Source organism: Aquarana catesbeiana, linkage group LG01, assembly GCF_042186555.1.
Source record: "Aquarana catesbeiana isolate 2022-GZ linkage group LG01, ASM4218655v1, whole genome shotgun sequence".
In the NCBI taxonomy this organism is placed as follows: Eukaryota; Metazoa; Chordata; class Amphibia; order Anura; family Ranidae; genus Aquarana; species Aquarana catesbeiana.
In genome coordinates, this window is record NC_133324.1 from 62,687,300 (window position 1) to 62,703,301 (window position 16,002).

The following is a 16,002-nucleotide window of genomic DNA, read 5'->3' on the forward strand; positions in this document are numbered from 1 at the left end:
CTAAATTTCAAATCGTTTGCATCGAAAATTTAACATTTTTTTCGATTCTAATGTGGGAAAGTGATCAAACGAAAGAAAAATCTTCATCAAATGATTACAATGATTCTTTAAATCGTCTTTGGCTTAACAAAAACAGTGTTATTTTGAAATTGTACTCTAATAACACACGCAGTCTTTGATTTTAGAAATATGTTTACAGTTCAAATTCGAATGGAATTCGATGTAAAATTTGATTTAAATTTCAATTTGAATTTCGGAAATTCGGACGAATTTTGTTTCGTTATTATTATAAACTTTGTTTATACTTTAATTCGGGTATTTGGATATATTCAAATCTCCAAATAACTAAAAATTTGTCTAAAAATTAAGTCAGCAGCTACACATACTGTAGCTGCTGACCTTTAACATTACGACACTGTCCTGGAGTCCAGTTATGTCGGCACTGCAGCTGATGTTTCCATGAGCTTTCGGGTGGTGCCGCTGCCATTGCCAATAAGGGAACCCTACTGTGCATGCGTGAAGCGCGGCTGCACTCTCCTACTGGCCCAACAGTAGGGGAAAGAGCAGGAAGGAGGAGGGCAGTGGCCGGACTTCTGACGTACCATGCCGCAGCAAGGTCAAAAACAGGTACCCGCTCCCCCCCGAAAGGTGTCAAATGTGGGGCACCAGAGGGGGGGAATAGACAGATAAGCAGAAGTTGTGCAACACTGTACCCAAACAAAATTTATGTCCTTTCTTCCCCACAAATAGAGCTTTCTTTTGGTAGTATTTTATCACCTCTGCGTTTTTTATTTTTTGCGCTATAAACAAAAAAAGAGTAACAATTTTGAAAGAAAACACATTTTTTACTTTCTGCTATAAAACATTTACAAAAAAAATGTAAAAAGACAAATTTATTAATCAGCTTAGGCCGATATGTATTCTGCAACATATTTTTGGTAAAAAGAAAAATCGCAATAAGCATATATTGATTGGTTTGCGCAAAAGTTATCACATCTACAAACTAGGGGATAGATTTATGGCATTTTTATTATTATTTTTTTTACTAGTAATGATGGCGATCAGTGATTTTTAGCGGGACCGCGACAGATCGGACAGCTAACTGATATTTTTTACACTTTTTTTGGGAACCAGTGATATTATTACAGTGATCAGTGCTAAAAATATGCAATGTTATGTTATTGTACTAATGACATTGGCAGGGAATGGGGTTAACATCAGGGGCGATCAAGGGGTTAAATGTGTTCCCTTATTGTGTGCTCCAACTGTATGGGGGACTGTGTGACTGGGGAAACACGCAGATCAGTCTTCCTGCATAAAAACAGGATCTGTGTGATCTCCCCTGTCAGAACAGAGATCTACCTTGTTTACACAGGCAGATCCCCATTCTGTCACTGCGGGAAACGATCGTGGGTGGCCGGCGGACATCGAGTCCGCTGGAACCGCTGACTGGCTCCCCCGCTGGCTGGTGGGAGCGTGCGCACCGAGAAAAGCGAGTTCCTGCGCCAATGTACATTTGTGGCAATTTGCGGGAATGAGCCACCTTGTCGCAGTATAATGACAGCGGCTGGTCAGCAAGAGGTTAAGCTACCTGTGGATGGTGTCAAGTCAGCAGGTGACCACCCTGTCCAGACAGGCTGGCATAGCTCCCAACTGTCTTGCCCTGATTTTGAGGGACTGTCCCTGATTTGGAGCAATGTGTCAGAAAACATGAATCAGACCGAGACAGAAGTGCAGTTAAAATCACACTTGTTTAATAATAATAATAATAATAAAAGGTAAACAGAGCAACGTAGACAAATCATAGCCAGAGTTCGGTAACCGGAACGGATAGTCAGACAAGCCAGGACGTCAGGGAGCCAGAGATCAGCGCACTTCAGGACAGGCTAGGAAATCAGGAAACCAGAGAATCGGCGTAGTGGAACAGCAAGCAGGGACAGGAACCAGAAGGGACGTTAGCCAAGCAGGTCTTCAACAGGTACACAGGAGAGAGTCTCTGAACGTGTTGACCAAGGCGAAGGCAGAGAGGAACTGAACTGAACAGCTTAAGTAACCAGCAGGACTGACAAACAGGATATCATCATCAGGTGAGTCACTGTGGAAAAGATTGGATCTGGCAATTAACCGACAGCTGAGCGGCCTGCTCTGAGAAGGAAGGGCTGAGCCCAGCCCTGACAGTACCCCCTCCTCAACGACCCCCCCCCCCATGGAGGACCACCAGGTTTGAGGAGAAAATGGAAAGCACGGAGGAGGACAGGGGCATGTATGTTCGAGGATGAGACCCAAGAGCGTTCTTCTGGACCATACCCTTTCCAATGCACCAGGTACTGTACTGTATGTGCCCACGGAACCTATGGGAGTCAACAATGGACTGTACTCCTCATGGTTCTCAACCTGTACAGGGTGAGGACGTGGCACCGAGGTGGTAAAGCGGTTGCAGACCAAAGGTTTTAATAAGGAGACATGGAATACATTTGAGATATGCACTTTAGAAGCAAGGTTTAAAGCATAAGCCACTGGGTTAATCCTGCAAAGAATACGTAAAGGCCCAATAAACTGAGGTGCCAACTTCAGTAAGGGAACATGGAGTTGGAGTTTGCGAGATGACAGCCAGACCCTGTCCCCAACCTGGTAGGAAGGCGCAGGCAAGCGTCAGCATTGAGCCTGTACCTATCTGTACCTTGAGTCTGGCATGTCGCAAAGCCTCCTGGACTTGTGTCCAAGTGGAACGAAGACCACAGAGATGCTCCTCTAACGCAGGGATGCTCTGCGAAACAAATGAGTCAGGCAACGTGGAAGGATGGAAACCATGGTTTGCCATAAACAGGGACAATCGGGAAGCAGAATTCAAGGCACTATTGTGAGCAAACTCCGCCCAAGGTAAGAGGTCTGACTAGTTGTTATGATGGTCAGAAATATGAACGTAGAAACTGCTCCAAGAACTGGTTGGCTCGTTCTGCAGCCCCATTAGACTGCAGGTGATACGCAGAGGAGAAAGAAAGCTGAATTCCCAACTGTGCACAGAACCGGGTCACAAACTGACTACCCCTGTTCGAGACAATCACCTTGGGTAGCCCATGTAAGCGAAAGATCTCCCAAGCAAAAATGGAAGCCAGTTCCTTAGATGTGGGCAACTTCTTAAGTGGGATACAATGAGACATCTTCGAGAACTGATCAACCACCATAGGGATAACTGTGTTGCCCTGAGAGTTGTGTAACTCCACAATGAAATCCATAGACAGTTGGGTCCAATGCCTCTCTCCTTTTTTTTGGTTAATTCTCCTTTAAGGGGGTGTGTCAGGGGGCGTGTCCTATGCCTACATACGTTTGTTAGTAGGTGTCCCTAATTCCCATCTCAAAATGTTGGGAGGTATGGACTGGGTCAATGCATAAAATGGCATTTGAAACAGACCATTCCTCACATATTATTTGGAAAAGATCCTACAGATCCCATCTAATTGCTATACCAGCAATTGATGCCCACATGGTGCCGGTTGGCTCTAGCCTTGGCCTCCGCCATGTGGATTCAGCCACTTCTTATTTTCCAGTATCTGTAACTTTCCTAAACATATTGATTGAGGATAAATTATGCCCAGTGTGTGTTCTGGTAATCCACATTGGTGTTAATAACTTCCAATTTACCACCAATTTAACTGCCTTTCTACTTCCCCCGCTCCTGGCCTAAACATTATGCTTCATTAGTGCCTGGACGCCATGTTGTCCCTTGTAACTTTATTGCTCTCAGCAAGTTGACGATTGTCCAACTGTTCTGCCTTTTCTGGCAAATGGCATTAAATTGGCAGTACTGAGTAATGTCATGCATCTTGTAAATCAAACATTTCTTGTCATGTTGATAGCTGGGGTTACACTAATGTATTTTATATTACTTATCCGTTTACCCTGAAGCTCTCTTTCATATAGGCTATTATGTTCTTATCAAAGAGGCATCTAGAAAAGAACATTATCTGTAATTATAGCACATGCTAACACTGTATGATCAAATGGGGACCTTTAACTTTGAAACAAATCAAATTAAAATAAAAAAAAATAAAAATAATAAAAAAAAAGCATTGGGATAACGATCGTAAGAATTAAACTGTATTATTAAAATGTACAATTTTTATAACCCATTTGGCTTGCATTATGTATAAAAATAAGTCTGCTCTGCAGTGTTAAAAGAGAACGGGAAGACTAAAGTCTAAACGCGTAAATGTGCAAAATGTGCAACCTTATATTGGTTCAGCAAAACAAGCTCTAAGCCCTTGTTCACATTGAATGTGGCTTTGAAATGGTACGTCTTCGTCTGAAATTGCACGATTTCAAAGCCGCATGTCATTGCGACTTCAAATTTGCGGCTTCATGCACAGATGTCTATGCAAGTCACACCCGCAAAATCGCCAAAAGTAGTGCGGGAACTACTTTTTTCAAAACGATGCAAAGTTGCATTGCACCGATTTGAGCATGGCCATTGCCAACAATAGGGTGCAACTTGTCATGCGATTTGACCTGTCACTCCAATGTGAATGAGGGCTTAGGCCCAATGCACACTGGGCATAGAAAATGCTGCTTAAGAATAAAAAAACCTCAAAAATAGGATTTTAAAGGCAATTTTAGACAAAAAAGGGAAAATTATGTAAATAAAAATATTAATACAAAAAAAAATTAAAAATGTATAAATTTATATTTTTATGTACATAATTTCCCCTTTTTTGTCTAAAATTGCCTTTAAAATCCCATTTTTGAGGTTTTCTATTCTTAAATTCCTTCAGGGATGATGACAATTTACACGCCAACCTATGGGAGTCTATCAATTTTCTAGAAAATGCTGCTTATACAGACCTTGGGCTTTTTTTTATTTTTTTCTTTTCTTTCAGCCTGTAGAAGCAACTCTATGTTAGCCTAGGTGTCCAGGTAAACATTTGGCCATACACAATTCAAACCTGCGGAACCAGTCGCGATTCAAACCGTTAATGGGCAGGCTGAATGTACAAAGTTGATAGCTCAATCAACTTTGGTACAACCAGCCTGCTGGATTCTCTTGCGATTATTGATAGGGGCTATAGCATAACCACTGTCTTCTACTGGTCGAGATGGCTTCCCCCACCTTTTTTCTTTATTTTGGTCTGTAGTGTGTCATTGGTTTCATTACCTTAATAAGATGTTTTTTTGTCACAACATGGGGAGAAGCAATGAAGGAACGTTGGTCTGTACTACTATAAGAACTTCTGGTAGGGTCATCTGAGAGTGGACTCAGGTAAGGAAATGGGTGGGAATAGGTGAGTGAAAATGGTTAGGAATAGGTGGGAAGAATTCCACCTCTGCTTCTCAAGGGCCATGTGTCCCAATTTTAATTTCTTCTAGTCTGTAGTGTGAGGAGGCTCTTATTTTCTAATGAAGGTATCCATCACAGATGTCTTCCAGAGTCTCCAGAGTCTATGTAGGCTCCTTTACCCTCAAAAGGCAGTGCCATAATCTCAGAACTAGTGATCACTGCCCTGAGCAACATGTATCAATGCAAAAAAAAAATACATAATATATATATATATATATATATATATATATATATATATATATATATATATATATATATATATATATATATATATATAAGAATATATTCTACTGGGTGCAGTGATTTTCTAAAATACAAAGTTAAAGTGTTACTAAACCCAGGAGCCTGCATTCACTATATCTGGTCTCCCACAGGACACAGAACATGGAAATGCAATTATTTTACTAAAAATAAACTGCTAAATACCTTTTCTCATCAGCAGTATATAGCAGTCTTGTGACTTCTATCAGTGTCTGGTTATAGCTTGTAGGAGGAATTTTCATTCACCTCTGTCTGTCCTATGAAGCTGCAGGACTTTCTGTCTTGATAGTGCTGATTGGCTCCCAAAAAAAAACTCTCTAGCAATACACACTAAACTGAGCATGTGCAGAGTGCCCCCAAGGCTATCAGGAGATGGATTGGGGACTGTGGAAGAAGGGGGGTTCAGAGAAGACAGGACAAACATCCTTTTTACACAATGCAGAGGATTAACCCCTTAGGTTCCACAGTGAGTATACCAAAGCATGCTTTACTGCATATACAGACTGATTTTACTGTTGTGGGTTTAGCAATACTTTAAGAAGAATTTTAAATTACCAGCAAATGATATCTCCCACCTGGTTTCTTTTTTTAAAAGAAAAAAAATAGCACATAGACCCCAACGGTCCCCCAAAATACATACCCTCCCTAAGTGTCTGTTAGACCCCTTTCACACAGAGGCATTTTACAGGCGCTATAGCGCTAAAAATAGCGCCTGCAAAGCGCCTGTAAAGCATCTATCCTTTCACTCCAATGTGAAAGCCCGAGTGCTTTCACACTAGAGCGGTGCGCTGGCAGGATGCTAGAAAAAGTCCTGCAAGCAGCATCTTTGAGGCGCTTTAGGAGCAGAGTATATACCGCTCCTAAAGTGCCACTGCCCATTGGAATCAATGGGCAGCGCCGCCGGAGCGCCGGCACAGCGCAGCTGCAGCGCCGCCGAAGCGCCGGCACAGCGCAACTGCAGCGGCGCTTTGAGGGCGCTATTAACCTTTTTTCGTCCGTTAGCGGGGTTTAAAAGCGCTGCGCTCCGAGTCCACCCAGTTGTGTGACAATAGCGAATGGTGGTGGTGCAGGTGACCTGATCAGGAGGGGGGGGGGGGTGGCTGTGCACTGTTTGCCGCCCCCCCAAGAAAATATGCCACTGGCCGCTACTGATTCTCAGTAAGTACTCCAGTATTATGCTCCGCAAATGAACCACAAATGAAATACAATAAATCCTTGGATTGCAAGCAAAATTCGTTCCAGAAACATGCAATACAGGGCACCTACACCCCCTTCCTGCCCAGGACATTTTTCAGCTTTCAGCGCTGTCACACTTTGAATGACAATTGCGCGGTCACGCTACACTGTAACCATGTGAAATTGTTATCATTTTCTTCACACAAATAGAGCTTTCTTTAGGTGGCATTTAATCACTGCTGGGTTTTTTATTTTTTACTAAAAAAAAAAAAAAAGAGCGAATATTTTTTTTCTTAGTTTCTGTCAGTAAATTTTGTAAATAAGTAATTTTTCTCCTTCACTGATGGGCACTGATGAGGTGGCACTTATGGGCACTGATGAGGCGGCACTTATGGGCACTGATGAGGCGGCACTTATGGGCACTGATTAGGTGGCACTGATGAGGAGGTACGAATATGCTGCACCTTTTGGGCACTGATATGTGGTACTGATAAACACTGATGGGTGGGCACTGATAGGCGGCACTGGTGGGCACAGATGGACGGCACGGATAGGCGGCACTGATGGGCACTGATGGGCACTGATGGGCGGCACTGATGGGTGGCATTGATGGGCAGCACAGTGATGGGCATTGATGGGTAGCAGTGATAGCCAGCACTGACTGGCATCACTAATGGCCACTGATTGCTGGCAGTTGTGGGCAATGGTGGGCACTCATTGCTGACACTGGTGGCACTTAATTGTAATCAGGGCCCTGATTACATACCTAGATGTCCCCCTGTGAGGTGATGCCACTGATCGGCTCCCCTCTTCTCACACTCTGTCAGTATGCGTCGAGGAGCGCCGATTACCGTCATCTCTGTGTATAGATGTGACCGGCTCTGATTGGACACAGCCGATCACATGGTTAAAGAGCCACTGCCCTTTGATGTCCCCTTTGATGAACGAGAGCTGCACCGCCCAGCGGTCATTTGGCGGACGGACGGGCGGCAAGTGGTTAAACCCACTAGTTCTGGGTTTTTTTCCAGCCAGAAAGTGCCCCCTGTCAAAAACTGCTGATAACAGCCTATGTGTGCGCATAAGATAACATGCTGGGGAGTTTACTGGCTGCGGAAAAAAAAACATTTGACACCAAAAACAGCCGCTGTAAAAATGTCCAATGTGCATGAGGCCTTACAGGTGAAATTTAAGAAAAGAAAAAAGAAAACGAATGCGGCCACCACATCTAAGAACTAGCAATGTGCAATATATCACATCGTTTGCTCCTAGGTGCTTACATGCTTTAATTTTCATGTGTCCCTTTCAGGTACACAAAGCACAAGCGGCTACTTACTTATGCGATAAATGTCACCCATCTCTGCATTTCCTACATTTAGGCTACTTAGCCAAGAGCCTTCGAGGTTTATAAGCCAGAGACAGTTTTTATATTGCCGGGGCTTAAATCAATGCGTATTGTCATACTGTCAGAGCTGCTGCTGCTGCTGGCATAGTTCTTCAATGCCCAGCTGAAAAAAAAAAAAAAAAAAAGGTATATTTTATGAGGCCTGTTACTGGCAGCCAGGGCTGGGAGGCTTACCCTAATGAATCTGTCACAGTTCCCATTGACTGACATGCCAGTGTAAGTGAGACATGTGATTCCGATTGACTTCCTAATTACTGCTACTGCGATGTCTCACCAACTGGTGGGGCCAGAGGTTAATAGGTTTGATGTTCAGCCATTGCTGCCTCTGGAAGCTGAAGCTAAATGCACTCCATTCCAGTCAATATCTGAATCAGGTTTTCAAGGCTACTGCAAAGAGGATCAATTAAACCCCCCCCCCCCCCTTTTTTTTTTCTCTCTCTCTCCTAAGTCTTCAGCTGCCTCTGACAGAAGTTTGACGAGCGGACGTTTAATTCTCTGGCAGCTGCATTGGCCATTTTATGCATTGATAGGCAATAAACTGCAGACCTATCCCATAAGCTACCCTTTAAATTAAAAGGCCATGCTCTTAAAATCCTTTAAATTAAAGCAGAATTGTGATGTGTGTTCACAAAGCCAACATTGTATCATATTCCCGAGAAGACAGCCAATCAATTCACTATTTTTGGGGAGAATGCAGGCGACCAATATGTTGGCCTAAGTGGAGAAGGAGCTCCCCCTTACGGGACTTTAATGGCCCAAATAGTAGTACACAAAGAGTATGTAAAAGAAAGGAGTATACAACATTTATTGAAATATAGACAATTTAAAATTTGAATTAATAGGTGGCTATAGACATCTGAATTACATAGATATGGCAAAAAAAAAACAGAAGGACAAAACTCTAGAGAGGTCCAGGGACTACCGTGATAGGGTCACCACGCCAAGTCGCACGGACCACACCCGACACGTTTCAGGAAACTCCTTCTTCAGGGAGGTGTAGAGCTATTTTGTTTCTATCTTTAACCATTTCACATCCCGCCCATAATCATATGACGTCCGCACGAGGGATCTCCCGTCCTGTGCGGGCGTCATATGACGTCCAGGGCTTCCCGGCCGTCTGGGGGCGCGCCCGGTGCGTCACTCGGAAGGCGATGCACGTCCGCCGGGCACACGCGATTGCCAGATAACACACACAGATCCACGTCCGGTCAGGTGAGAGGAGACTGATCATGTGTTCCCAGTACAGAGGAACACCGATCGTTCTCCTCCCCTTGTGAGTCCCCTCCCTCTACAGTTAGAATCACTCCCTAGGTAACACATTTAACCCCTTGATCGCCCCCTAGTTTTAACCTCTTCCCCGCCAGTGACATTTTTACAGTAATCAGTGCATTTTTATAGCACTGATCGCTGTATAAATGTGAATGGCCCCAAAATGGTGTCAAAAGTGTCCGATATGTCCACCGCAATGTCACAGTCACGATAAAAATCGCAGCTCGCCGCCATTACTAGTGGAAAAATAAATAATAATAAAAATGCCAAAAATCTATCCCCTATTTTGTAGACACTATAACTTTTGTGCAAACCAATCAATATACGCTTATTGTGATTTTTTTACCAAAAATATGTAGAAGAATACATATCGGCCTAAACTGAGGAAATCATTTGTGTTTTTTTTTTTTTAAATTGGGATATTTATTATAGCAAAAAGTAAAAAATATTGTGTTTTTCTTCAAACTTGTCGCTCTTCTTTTGTTTATAGCGCAAAAAATAAAAACTGCAGAGATGATCAAATACCACCAAAAGAAAGCTCTATTTGTGGGGAAAAAAATAATAAAAATTTCATTTGGGTACCATGTTGCATGAAAGCGCAATTGTCATTCAAAGTGTGACAGCGCTGAAAACTGAAAATTGGCCAGGGCGGGAAGGGGTGAAAATGCCCTGTATTGGTGGTTAAAAACAGACAAAAAAATGGTAATAAATAACGTGTACAGAAAAACATGTGTATATACATGTATGCAGAATATACAGCCATTAGTTATTCAAAAACATATCTGAGTACAGGATTCCTCTATATTTTCTTCATATACCTGTACTCAGATATGTTTTTCAATAATGGCTGTATATTCTGCATACATGTATATACACATGTTTTTATGTACACGTTATTTATTACCATTTTTTGTCAGTTTTTAAAGATAGAAACAAAATTGCTCTACGCATCCCTGAAGAAGGAGTTTCCTGAAACGCGTTGGGTGTGGTCCGTGCGACTTGCCGTGGTGACCCTATCATGGTAGTCCCTGGACCTCTCTAGAATTTTGTCCTTCTGTTTTTTGCCATATATATTTAATTCAGATGTCTGTAGCCACCTATTGATTCGAATTTTAATTGTCTATATTTCAGTAAATGTTGCATACTCCTTTTACATACTCTTTGTGTACTAATACTTGGGCCATTAAAGTCCCGTAAGGGGGAGTTCCTTCTCCACTCTACTGTCTTTTTGAGATGTAGGCCCAGCCCATCTGTCAACCATACCACCCCTCTCCTCTTTGTAAGCCAATATAAGGAACTGTGCTGCTGAGGGTCTCCAGGCCAGCATCCAAAAGCAGAAGGCAGTATAAATGTTCCTCAAGGGCGGGCTGAGGGAGGGAAGGTGGGGGTGCCCCTACTATTTTAACCACTTCGTTTTACGGCTGCAGGGTGGCGCTCCTGTGCCAGATCACGTACTAGGTACGTGATCTGGCACTTTCAGGTAGGGGGCTCACCGCTTCTGCTGTGATTAGCAGGTGCCAGATTTTGTTTGAGGAAAAAAGCCCTGTCGAGGAGAGATATAGGACAAAGCTCTACATATGTAAACAATGCAGAGCTCTGTCCTGTCAGCAGGGATGTGCTGGATTTTCTTTCCCTGTAAAGCAGGGAAAGCAAATCCAACACATCCCTTAGTGAAATAATGCATTTGGGTGGCAAAAATATTAATGCAATCTATACACTGGGGGGAGAACCTCTGTGGGTATCTAGGATGGAAAAGGACCTGGGGGTCCTAGTAGATGATAGGCTCAGCAATGGCATGCAATGCCAAGCTGCTGCTAACAAAGCAAACAGAATATTGGCATGCATTAAAAAGGGGATTAATTCCAGAGATAAAACGATAATTCTCCCGCTCTACAAGACTCTGGTCCGGCCGCACCTGGAGTATGCTGTCCAGTTCTGGGCACCAGTCCTCAGGAAGGATGTACTGGATATGGAGCGAGTACAAAGAAGGGCAACAAAGCTAATAAAGGGTCTAGAGGATCTTAGTTATGAGGAAAGGTTGCGAGCACTGAACTTATTCTCTCTGGAGAAGAGACGCTTGAGAGGGGATATGATTTCAATATACAAATACCGTACTGGTGACCCCACAATAGGGATAAAACTTTTTCTCAGGAAGGGAGTTTAACAAGACACGTGGCCACTCATTAAAATTAGAAGAAAAGAGGTTTAACCTTAAACTACGTAGAGGGTTCTTTACTTTAAGAGCGGCAAGGACGTGGAATTCCCTTCCACAGGCGGTGGTCTCAGCGGAAGGGCATTGATAGTTTCAGAAAACTATTAGATAAGCACCTGAACGACCACAACATACAGGGATATACAATGTAATGCTGGCATATAATCACACACATAGGTTGGACTTGATGGACTTGTGTCTTTTTTTCAGCCTCACCTACTATGTAACTATGTAACATTCAAAAATTCAAATCAAATGTAGGATTTCCTTTCATGTTCTCTACTGAAGACACTGGCCACCTAGACAAAGAGAAAACATCAAAAGCAGGGCATGGGCAGAATGGTGGCTTAGTGCAGTGATCTCTTAACTGCGTTCTGCAGGCTAAATGCAGCCCTTAGCTTGCCTTTAATTGGCCCTTGGGGCACTATTACCCTCACTGATACGAAACACTAATCCTCCTACTGACACCAACACTTCTTCCCACTAACACCAATGATGGGTCACTATTCCTCACACTGGTATCAATAATGGGGCACTTTTCCTCCCAGTGATACCAATGATGGAGCACTATTCTTTCCACTGGTATCAATGATGGGGCACTATTTCTCCCACCGATATTATTGATGGTGCACTATTCCTCCCACTGGTACCAATGATGTAGCACTGTTCCTCCCACTGTGATCAATGATGGAGCACTATTCCTCCCACTGGTACCAATGATGTAGCACTGTTCCTCCCACTGATATGAATGATGTAGAAATACTCTTCCCACTGATATCAATGATGGAGCACTATTCTTCCCACTGATAATAATGAAGGGGCACTATTCCTTCCACTTATATGAATGATGGAGCACTATTCTTCCCATTGGTATCAATGATGTGGCACTATTACTCTCATTGATACCAATGAAGGGGCACTGTTCCTCTCATTGATACAAATGATGGTCAATATTCCTCCCGCTGATACCAACGGTGAGACACTATTCCTCTTCCCACTGACCACAGGCTGTATAAAACTTTTTTTTATTCATCTGAGGCACTGCTTAATCCCACTCATGCCAGGACATTTTTTAGTTTCACCGGCCACAATCTGCCCCCCACGCCCCCTCACCTAAAGCAAAGTCTGAAGGACAGTAAACTGGCTTTTTGTTTAAAAAGTTTGGAAATGCCTGACTTAGTCTACATTGAGTTTGCATGTTCTCCCCTATGCTTGTGTGGGTTTCCTCCCACACTCTAAGACATGCTAGTAGATTAATTGGCCTTAGTATGCGTGCACATCTATGTAAGATAGGGACATTGTCAGCACTAAATAAGTTCCTGTAATAAATAAGACAGGGTGTTGTAACCCTTCACTGCTCTATCCAAAAGTAATATTAGTCACTGGGTTAAGGGTTTGAGTGAGGGTAAAGGTATAAAGTTTTTAAGAGGATGTCTGCAATGAATTGACAGGTTGATGACATCTAGGATGACATCACTTCTAGGTAAAACTTTGTTCAGCCACAGACAGCTAGCAGCAGGTTCCTTCCCAGGAACCCCCCTCTCTGATGCATTGCACCCCCTGGAACTTAATCATACAATCTTCTCCAAGCCATCCAGCCCATGTAAAAAAAAAAAAGCTATGCTCAGTTCGCCAGAGCTAGTAGGAATTGTTCTACTCTAAAAGGCTATGAGAAAGAAGAATGGGTGGTGGAGAGGCAATTTCTTGAGCATGGCTAGAATGGACATTAGGAGAGCTTATAATAAGGTTTGAAATACCCCAGAAGAGAATTTTCTGAAGGCACATGGCCGGAGAGAACCTATAGTGAGGGTCGGTCAGTTGTCCTCAGCAAGTGGTATAGAATTCAGAATTTCAGCAGATCAAAAAATAGTGGATACTTACCAATTTTACAAGGGGATCCCAACTTTAGGGATGTTCTTTTCTGAGGAATACACTTTGTAGCCAGTAAAAAATCGATATTAGGGGGAATGTCACCCTCTAGTCTATTGAATTCCAATGTGGTTAAGCACAACAGGCATGTATTGGTGTGATATTTCCCATTGTCCCAGCTGTGTGTTTTTTTTTTTTTTGATTTACATATGGTTGAATCATATTCCACGGGAGACATATTTAGGATTAAACACTTGATGAATCGCCAGACTAGATACATTATATATATTATCTCCTGTTTAATATGTAGGAAGCAATAAGTTGGAACTGAGGCTACGTGAGCAGATGAGGGACCATTTGTCCAACATTATATAAATATTGCAAAACATATTGTAGAATATCATGAATCCAGTACATGATCTATTTATATGGCATCTAAGGGGAAGTGACTTGGGTAAAATGTACATTTGAAAATTTGATGATATGAAGGGGCATGCATGTTGACACAGGTACACCGATATTCACATCACGGGATTATAAATACGCTTATATATTACTTGTATATTAATATGTACATAATAGTACTTGGTCATGTGGTGTACATGTATCTCTTGTGTACTTTATACAACAGCACCCTGTCGATATTGTCATCATGGGAAGTTTCAGGTGTTATGTAGCACCCTGGAGTTTAGGCAGGGATGCTCCTCAAAAATTAGCCTGCCTGGAATAGTCATCTTGGCTAATTGTTAGAGATCAATTGATTTCTCCCTAAGTTTGACCTTGTTGCACTTTTCTCTACCACTAGGTGGCCGGGTACCTGGTTGGATTATGGGTATGTGGGGTATCGGTATTGGCTTTGGCAGTGGCCAATCACAGTTTGCTTCTCGGCCTTTTGGCTAAGATTAAGAGTAGTATCTGTTCTTATCAGTTGCCAGAGGAGGCGATGTTGTACCGACCATAGAGGGAAGGGCACATGCAAATCCAATGGTGTAATTGGACCTGGACAGACGGTTGAGGGACAGTCATCACCTGTTGCCCATGGGGGCTTCAGTGGGCCTACCCAACCAGTCTAGAAAGGACCTCCTGGTGAGGATGGGTGCTGCACGTGGGTCTGGCCGGAGGGTCGGGTCCCTGGCCTTCTGGCCTGGATTGTGGTAGCTCTAGCTACGGACAGTTATTCGGGAGAGAACGCTTACTTCCCCTTAATGAGGGGGGGGGTGTGGTTAGTACCTCCTGAATGTAATTAGGAAGGAGTGATGGGAGCGACGGTGGAGCCTGATGGTAAAGGGCTCTCACCAAGCTTCTTGATCTTCATGCCTTTCTGCCCGTGGTGGGGGCTGCTGTGGTCTGGGCTGTGGGTCAGGGTTGAATTTGAAAACCTATGGAGTAGTGCCCCTGGAGTGGCAGTCCAGGGGTGCCATAAAATCACTGTGAGTGGCAGTCACTTTGATTTGAGGCACCACGGTCACTGCACCATAACACGCTTTTTTTTGCACCTGCCTCTTGGGCCGGGCCTTTTGGCTAGGACCAGAGGAATTTTTTATTCCTGGCCGTAGGGCCTGGTCATTGTTTTACACAATGGCCACTTCTTTCACACTCCTCTTCACTATCCCTTTCCCCACTTTTTATTTATTTTGAAACCTATGTTTGTTTGTCACGTCTTGTTTTTTCACGTTTTGCACTTATGATTAGTAAGGATGCGGGTCCTCGGGCCAGCCCTGAACGTCTTGGGAAGGGGTGGACATGGCCTTTTGGCTTAGTTCGCCATCTCTCATGGGGTATCCCTTCGGGGGAGCCCCACCTAGTACTTGGGTGGGTCCTGTTTCGGCAGGCCCTCCAGAGAACGGGGTCTGTCTGGTTTCGGCCGGATGGACCACAGTAAGTACCTTTGTCCCCGTCTGGAGCCTAACGCCCCAGGGGATCAGGGAATTGGCACGTCTTGTGTACCCGTGGCACTTTTTTGTGAGAACTCTTTATGTGTGTGCACATTTTTTATGCACCTTGTGAAGTTTTTGGGGTGTGTTTTGCACGCCATAGGCTTTCAAAAAAAAAAAAAAAAAAAGTGGCCAATCACAGTCCTCCTCCTCCTGGAAACAGGGACTGCCCCCCCCCCCCCCCCCCAAGCTGAACTGCACCCAATCTCTTCCCCATCACAAAAGCTGACGATCGCAGCTACAGCAAAGTTAGATACCCAATCAATGTTTCCCATCGTTTACAATGTGTGGGGGCGCAGTGCAGGTGAGGCGTGGGAAATTGTGAGATTGGAATGCATTCGTGTCTCACTGACACTGACACTTCCCTGCGCTGTCTTGCATACACACGGTCGCACAAAGTTGTTGGAAAATCCGATTGTTCTGAACGCGGTGACGTAAAACATGTAAGGCGGGACTATAAACGGGGCAGTAGCCAATAGCTTTTCTCTTCATTTATTCTGAGCATTCGTGGCACTTTGTGCGTCGGATTTGTGTACACATGATCGGA

At 43.6% G+C, this 16,002-nt stretch overlaps 1 pseudogene; it reads left to right on the forward strand.

Moving 5' to 3' along the window:
- The first annotated feature begins 14,397 nt into the window (after nt 1–14,397).
- Nucleotides 14,398–14,507, forward strand: LOC141124462 (U2 spliceosomal RNA; annotated as a pseudogene).
- Nucleotides 14,508–16,002: the final 1,495 nt, after the last annotated feature.